Source organism: Anneissia japonica, unplaced genomic scaffold (genome assembly GCF_011630105.1).
Source record: "Anneissia japonica isolate Jap-2015-1 unplaced genomic scaffold, ASM1163010v1 scaffold288269_len51329_cov104, whole genome shotgun sequence".
NCBI classification, from domain to species: domain Eukaryota; kingdom Metazoa; phylum Echinodermata; class Crinoidea; order Comatulida; family Comatulidae; genus Anneissia; species Anneissia japonica.
The window spans coordinates 5509-13333 of record NW_022687730.1 but is presented as its reverse complement, the minus strand read 5'-3'; positions in this window follow the sequence as shown (position 1 = coordinate 13333).

The window sequence follows — 7825 nt, the reverse complement described above, 5'->3', positions numbered from 1 at the left end:
ATATGAAATTATTGGTGGATTAATATAATTTAGGATGTTCTCGACATCAAACAACCTTTAAAAGTTGAAGTTGTCACATTACCTATTTTCGACTTTTGGCACACTTTGAATTGATTCTGGCCCACTGTGGGGCGGTGCCCCGACGAGGGGCCAGATTTCTTCCACGAAAGCAAAGTGGGCGTGGTCGAGCTTCAATTAATAGGTTCCAAAAGTGGTCCTGGGGGTGAAGCCCCCGAAAATTTTGACAATTCAGGTGTTTCAAAGGCTTATTAAATCGATATTAGAGTCCGCCCCGAAGCCAGAGCAGTTTTTGTGTTTAATGGGTCTATAATAATGTTATAAAAGCAGTTTGGCCTATGTTTTGAAAAAAATTATTTATTATATAATATATAATAATATATTAATAATATAATAATAATATTTTATTATTATAAAACAAAAAAAAAGCTATTCTTCTTTTTCCTCCTCCTCTTCTTCTTCTTCTACTACTTCTTCATGACTCTCATAATAATAGTACTATTTTACTACATGGCTAAAAAAAAGCACAAATACTGTCATTACTACTGATAGGGCCATCGTTAAATTAAGTCAGAGCCCAAAATATAGCATAATTCGAAATTACTATTTTAAGACTTTATAACATAATACATAGCCTACTGATTAATAATAGCTGAGATGCACATTTCAGAATTAATAATCGTTTTTAGTATATCTTACTGAATATTTATCGTCTACAAAATAAAATATGAATTACATGCATATCTTTAGAAATACAATTTCTACAATATTATTCTTGTTTGTATGTAGATAAATGTTCGATAAATTCTTTCTTTCATAAAAAAAAAAAAAAACAATAAAAAAAAAAAAAAAAAAAAAAAAAAAAAAAAAACAAAAAAAAAAACGAAATTTAGCGCGTCTATTTTCATTCTAATCAATAGCGTTTGTAAACGTGTACGGACGTCATCGTCGAATCCCAGGACTTCCGACGGTAAAGCTGGCCAGCCTGCCTAGGTCCGTCCCAGGCCAACCAATAATAATTAACAAAATGTATTTTTTTAAATATAGGCCTATGGCGCATCCTGTACATGCACTTCAACTTTTACAACAAAAGCCTAGGCCTAGTAGGCCTTAAGTACTGCCTAAAGATCATACAGATTCATAAAACTAGAACATAATATATGCTTACCACCGGGCCATCAAAGAACACTAAACATTAACTTAAAAACTAGAACATGGGAGTGCTTCCCCTTCATCATAGGTCTAGTCCATGCTTTCCTCCTCTCAATAAGGGCTGTCTCTTATACACATCTAGATGTGTATAAGAGACAGACATATACCATGGTTGAATCGTGTGGGCGATGTCTGAGATATACCTTTGCCAGCACGATCTTGGCGCAAGAGCGCCCACTAACATACTTTCCACATATAGCAGTACATGTGCTTGTAACCTTTTGAGGCTTCTGCTTGTCCTCGCCATGATTCGCTGGCGCTTGCTTGGTTTGGCTGTTTCTACATAGCAGCGAGATGTGCTTAGAGCTACCAAATTTCTCACACTTGGTTTCTGTAGAGCAGTCTCTTGCTCTATGGGACCCCAAACAACAATGAAAGCATAGGTTCCAACGCTTGATTAAGTCGTTCCTCTCATCTATAGGTACTGCCTTAAAGTGCCTCTGCCACCTATTCTGACAATTTTTATAAACTACAGCGTGTTTATATTTATAAATATATTATAAATACAAGTGTTGGTCATATATTACGAATAAAATTGTTTTTGTACGAAAAAAATGAGTTTAAAGTGTCATTTTTGAAAGACCTTAGAAACAAAGAGGTCACTCAATGACGTCATTGGTGACCGACTTTGCCAAACTTCATCCAAGCGCGAAAATCAAAACAAACACTGCGACGGTGGCCTAGCGGAGGAAGAAAAGCCCGAACTTTTACCCTAGGCTGTTAGTATATTACATAGTTTCCCGAGTTTTACACAATATGCCAGTAAATTGTGTTGTAGGGGGGTTAAAAGTGCACACGAAGTAAATATTTTACGTTACCTAAAGATAGTAAAAGACGTTATTGAGTTAAATTTGTCAATTTTACAATTCAAATTTTCATGGGCCGGATGAGCAAGTCAAAAGAATTCGTGTGCTCACTTCATGGATGATCACTTCATGTGGATTCAAAACGACGTTGGGCTTGCAATGCAAAGTAGGCCTAGCTCTGAGAGATCTTGCTGTGTCTACTATTAAAAATCAGACACGATCAAGTCCAGTGAGAAAAAGGAATCCATCCAAGCTAGGGCCTGCAGGCCTAATACGGCAAAGAAAACAACAAGTAGCCTATGCTAAGTACCGGGTTTCGGGATCCTCGCATTCTATAAGGCTTAGTTAGGCCCATCAATGATGGGGATGAGGTGGTCTTAACTTCCCTGGCCCCTCTAGCCTATAAACCAAGACCTAATTCAAATTCCCAGTTGCAGTTGTTAATTTACATGTGCCGCCATTTTTTCTGTTTTGATTAGTAGTATAACAGATGAGACCGAATAGGCCAAGCCTACCATAGGCGAGGGCGCCCTTCCTTGTAGCCCAAAGCATATGGAGTAGGGATAAAAGAAGAAATTCTACTTCTTCACTGGGCCCCTTTCGCACACATAGGTCTAGCAGCCTATGATGGGCATGGGCCTTATTTCATAGGCCTAGGGCCTAGATAGACCTAGGGGCCTAGGCCTAGCTACGCGCTACCTGGGCCTAGGCTAGGTCTAGCCTGGTGGGCCTATGACTGTAATTCAATAAGTAATATCACTTACAGGTACCTCTCATTGTTTACGGCTGAATATCTTTTAAACAAATCTTGCAAAAGTCCGTAGGCCTAGGCCCAGTACCGTATTTAGCGTAGGTTGTTTGTTTTTTGGTTTTAATTGCCTTTTTTTTACTGTCTTCTGTCTAGCTAGGCCTATCTAGGGACCTATGCAGCAAGCAACAAAAAAAATCACATCCCATTTTTTGGTTGATGATTTTTGAATCTGCGGCGGTTTCGGTAAAAGATGCTGAAGGCTAGGGAGTGAAAATTTCGCCTTTTCAAGTTTCTACTAGGCTTAGGGCCTAGGCCTATATCTACCTAGGCATATCCATGTCTTTGTCCTTGCGCTATGAATGACTAAATAAAAAATACGTTTTTCTAGCTAGCGCTTTATTACAAAATTGTTACGCGCGCACACACTGTCACATGTATAAAACGCGCGAACACTCTTCCTATCCATTTTCAATACACATGAACTATTTATTTATGATGGAAGAATTAGGATTTATGATACCGTACGTACAGTACCTACACCTAAAAAACCCCCAAAAAACAGAACATCGGATTTTTCCATTCCAAAGTGAGTAACGACAAAAGAGACAATTGTGAAGGTTTACGACTTTAAATTTATTGTGATGTTTCTATGCACGTTGAGACCAAGTCGGCTATGCTAGCCTATGTAGGGCCTAGGCATGTATAAAATATATTACATAGGCCTAGGCCTACAACTAAATGTTATAAGCATGGAGGAATTAGTTTTGTAACACGTTACATACAAAGACGTTACAAAACAACGATAATTCAACAAACAATACATACATGAATGTAGGTACTGTTGTAGGTGTAGTCTAGGCCTAACAGTAATGAATTTATAATTCATTAAGAATTCACCTCGTTTACTGTACCTTTTTTATTTACTCGCGAAAGGCCACCTTATACGTTATTATTAAGTGTGGCCTACCTCCTCCTCCTCCTAGCCTAGGCCTAGTCCTATAATACAGTATTACTGTATTATTATTATTAAAATTTCACATATCTATTAATATTAACATACAATATTTTCATTTCCTTTAATTTTCCAACTTGTGTCGAATACGTAGCCACTGTTAAAGCCTGTCTCTTATACACACGCACTTGTCTCTCAACAAACACGTCTGTAATTATCTCTAAATAAACAGGATGCATGGACTGAAACGCCCATTTATAGATCAGGTGCACACCAATTCAAGCCCAGTCCGCTGCCCATTTTGGGGCCTAAAAAAAGTACGTGGATGTGGTGGTAGCTATGTGCTTTCTTTCTGACGTACACCGTATTTATCAAAGCTCTCTAAAATTATGGCTTAGGCCCTATGTCATTTTAAAGTAATAATCATTAATAATAATAATATACGTGATTCATTCCTACTTTTGGTATTATTGCACAACCATGAAGCAGATAGTAACGTAAACAATCTACCGATACGACGAGAGGCTCGCTCTCGCTCCCACACCAACTAGCCTATGCCTACTCTAAGTTCGGATTCGTAATATTGTTATCATCTTCTGTATTTTTTTCTTTTTCATATCAAGACTCATATAAATAGGTATGGACAACAGCCAACGTCATTGTCTTCCTCATCTGTTGTTTCTTCATACGATGAGGATGAGTTGAAATATTCTCCGTATACATTACCAACATGCTTTCTTTTTTCTTCCTACGCTAGGCCGTCGCAGTGTTTGTTTTGATTTCGCGCTTGGATGAATTTTGTCGGTCACCAATGACGTCATTGAGTGACCTCGTTGTTTCTGAGGTCTTACAAAAATGACACTTCAAACTCATTTTGTTAGTACAAAATCAATTTTATTCGTAATTTATGACCAACACTTGTGTTTATAATATATTTATAAATATAAACACGCTTTAGTTTATAGAAATTGTCAGAATAGGTGGCGGAGGCACTTTAAACGATCTGCAATCTAACAGGCTGTGACTGTCCATTTCATGGAATTGGCAATATTTATCGCTGGTAGGCAAAGAGATGTGCGGATTTGTGCTAGTTTTCATCACCCGTGCAGAAATTCGTCTTTCTGGTGTACGAAGTGTTTTGGTCGGAACATCGTTAATCTTCAACATTGGATTGTTCTTCATTTCTGAAATGGATTCTATCAGGTCGGTGAAGAAACTAAAGGGTGAAAATGTGTGTTTGTTAGCTTGGATATACCTCGAAGCTTTGCTTTCCCACTTTGTTTGTATGTACTTAGGTAGCTGACGAATGATTGGGTTAATGAATTCCTCACAGTTAAGGATGTGCAATCCAGGGAGTTCATCCATTTGTGTGGGAATATCTTTGCACAGATCCGAAAATTCTCTTAGCTTCTCATTGTCATTGTAACCAAATTTAGATCTCTCGTTTAGAGTGTCTTTGAGCCTTTTTGTTATGACGGATGGATGTCCGAAACGTTCTTGTAGCTTTTGCCAGGCTTCTTCTAGAGCTTTATCAGGGTTGCTGGTGTGTCTCTGGCAATAATGATCTACCAATATCCTACCTGGTCCCTTAGTAAATTCAGTAAGGTATGCGAGCTCGTCAGTCGCACATATTTTAGCTTTATTAACCATAGCTTAGAATGATCTACGCCAGGTTAAAAACATCATTGGGTCTCCTCCGTATATTTGAGGTTTGCAGATTGGTAGTGATCGTCGTGCAAGGATGTCAATTGTCTTAGTCCACACAGTTTCTGGTGTGGTTGTCGGTTCTGGTGTGGTTGGTGGTATCGGGTTACTTGTTTGTTTCTGATGTGTTTCATTCTGGTCATGTGCATGTTTCTGGAAAAGTAAAGCGTGATCGTTCGAGGTCTGGTCGGGAGTTGTTTGTGGTTGATAATACGAACCTTCATCTGTGAAGGCTGCAGAGAAGGCATTTGCTTTAGCTCTCAGGACAGCAGCTTCACTATCGGCTTTGAGAGTCCGCAACTCAGCTTCTTTTTCAGCTATCTGCCTCTCATACCTGGCTCTTGTTTCCGCAGCTTCCGCATAAGCCAGTAGCTCTGCAATCTGGCTAGAACTTGAGTTTGATTTCTTCGATCTCCGAGAAAGTGAAGTGTGCATTGTCTTGACTGAGTAGTTGGATGCTAATTCTGCTATTAGGTTGTCTAATCTTGTTTCAGTCTTAACAATAATGTCATCAACATATTTACATTGGAGAACATAAACGTTCTGCATGCTGTCATGTTCTTCCTGGAACAAGTTTCCACCCATGATGTAGGCCTCTTCCAAGTCGTACCAGGTCGAACCATAGCGCCCTCTAATGCTTCTGGCTTCAATTAGGGCCTTTTTAATTACTTCGATAGAATCTGGTAAGTCATTTAATTTTTCTATGACTGTTTTGGTTGTATTCCACTGAGAGGATAGCGCTTCTGTTGCTTGCAGGACACTATCCCTTGCCATTGACTCGGCCTGTCGAGTGTGATGTACTCTAGGCCTAGGCATGTCTGCTGTACCGTACGTTGTTTAGTAGGCTAAGCAGGGTTGGTAACGTACATGTGTAGGCTAACTAACTTCTCTAGCTGCAGTGCTAGGCAGTAGACGTCTAACTAGCCTATTCAATCGTGTGGTACTGAGTGTTTTCACTGTGCCGGCGTCCAACCGGAGGTACTACTACAAAATACACTTCTTCCAATTGCTTTAGGATATGGGCTACTTTATTCGTACTAACCGGTGAAAACTATAATAAAATGGAATAAGGTGAAAGCATAAGCATATGCCTGAGTCAGTCTGTATTGTGTTATCTAAGCCTATGCTCAGTGTGATTATTATATTAGCAATTATTCGTTTCTGAGCCTGTAGTTTCAATGCATAAGTATACTGCCTAAATATCATATAGATTCATAACTAGAACATAGTATATGCTTACCACTATGGCCAGCAAAGAACACTAAACATTAACTTCAAACTAGAACATGGGAGTGCATCCCATTCATAATAGGTCTAGTCCATGCTTTCCTCCTCTCAATAAGGGTTGCCAAGGGCCTAAGGTCATATTTCAACAATAGAGGGGGTACTATCAAAATAACTAAACAAGAGAAATAATCGAATGCCTTTACAATCCACCTTTAGCCCCCTTATGGTTAGAGCTAAGGTAAAAAAAAATTGGAATTTAGGACTTCTAGATGCCGTCGGAAAATTGCACTTTAACACTTTACATTTATGTCAGTCATTTATGTGGTAAATGGCAACAGAAAAATTATAGTCATATTAATTTCAAAATATTGATTGTAATGAGGATTCACCTAAATACTGTTTTAAGTCGTCAGACTTGTTAAACTTCAAACCAACTGTCAGAAAATGAACACATAAATTGAAATGTTTTTTAGAAACCTGCTCACAACCCAGCACAAAAGTTTAGCGACCCATTATTTGGTCGCGACCCATAGTTTGGGAAGCGTGGCACTGAGGAGACTACTTCTGGACCCACAATAAGGGTACCCCTATTCTAGGGACACTAACCAAGGCGTGATTAGGAACTTTATTAGGGGTGTTGGTATATTGTTTTAAAAACTATAATATTGTATTTTATTAACCTAAAAATTATATGCTAATTTACACCAATAATTTTCAATGTAAAATTAATTTACCGGATAATATGAAATCAGCAGTAATGTAATTAAAACTGCAATAGTAATATTATGTTTCCACATTTCGTGATGCAAATTTAATGACCAGCAGGGGCGGATTTAGAGAGGGGCTATTGAAGCAGCAACTATGGAAGCAGCAACGTTCTTCGTGTTTCTCGTCTGTTTTGGTAGTGTTACGGCCTTTAATGGCTTCAATACGAACCACTGTAAAGTATATAATAACCAGTATGCTCGATGGAATCATCTGCCTGAAAATTACAGTGAATTCAATGATATTTTTGACAAAAATGGGGTTTCTACTGTCACTAAAATCGCTAGGCCAACGGTTTTCCGATACGTTGAGCAGCGACCAGGTGCCAATCACAATACATCGACATGTAAGTTCGCATACCTTTTGGACCGGTTTAGAACCTGTCTCTTA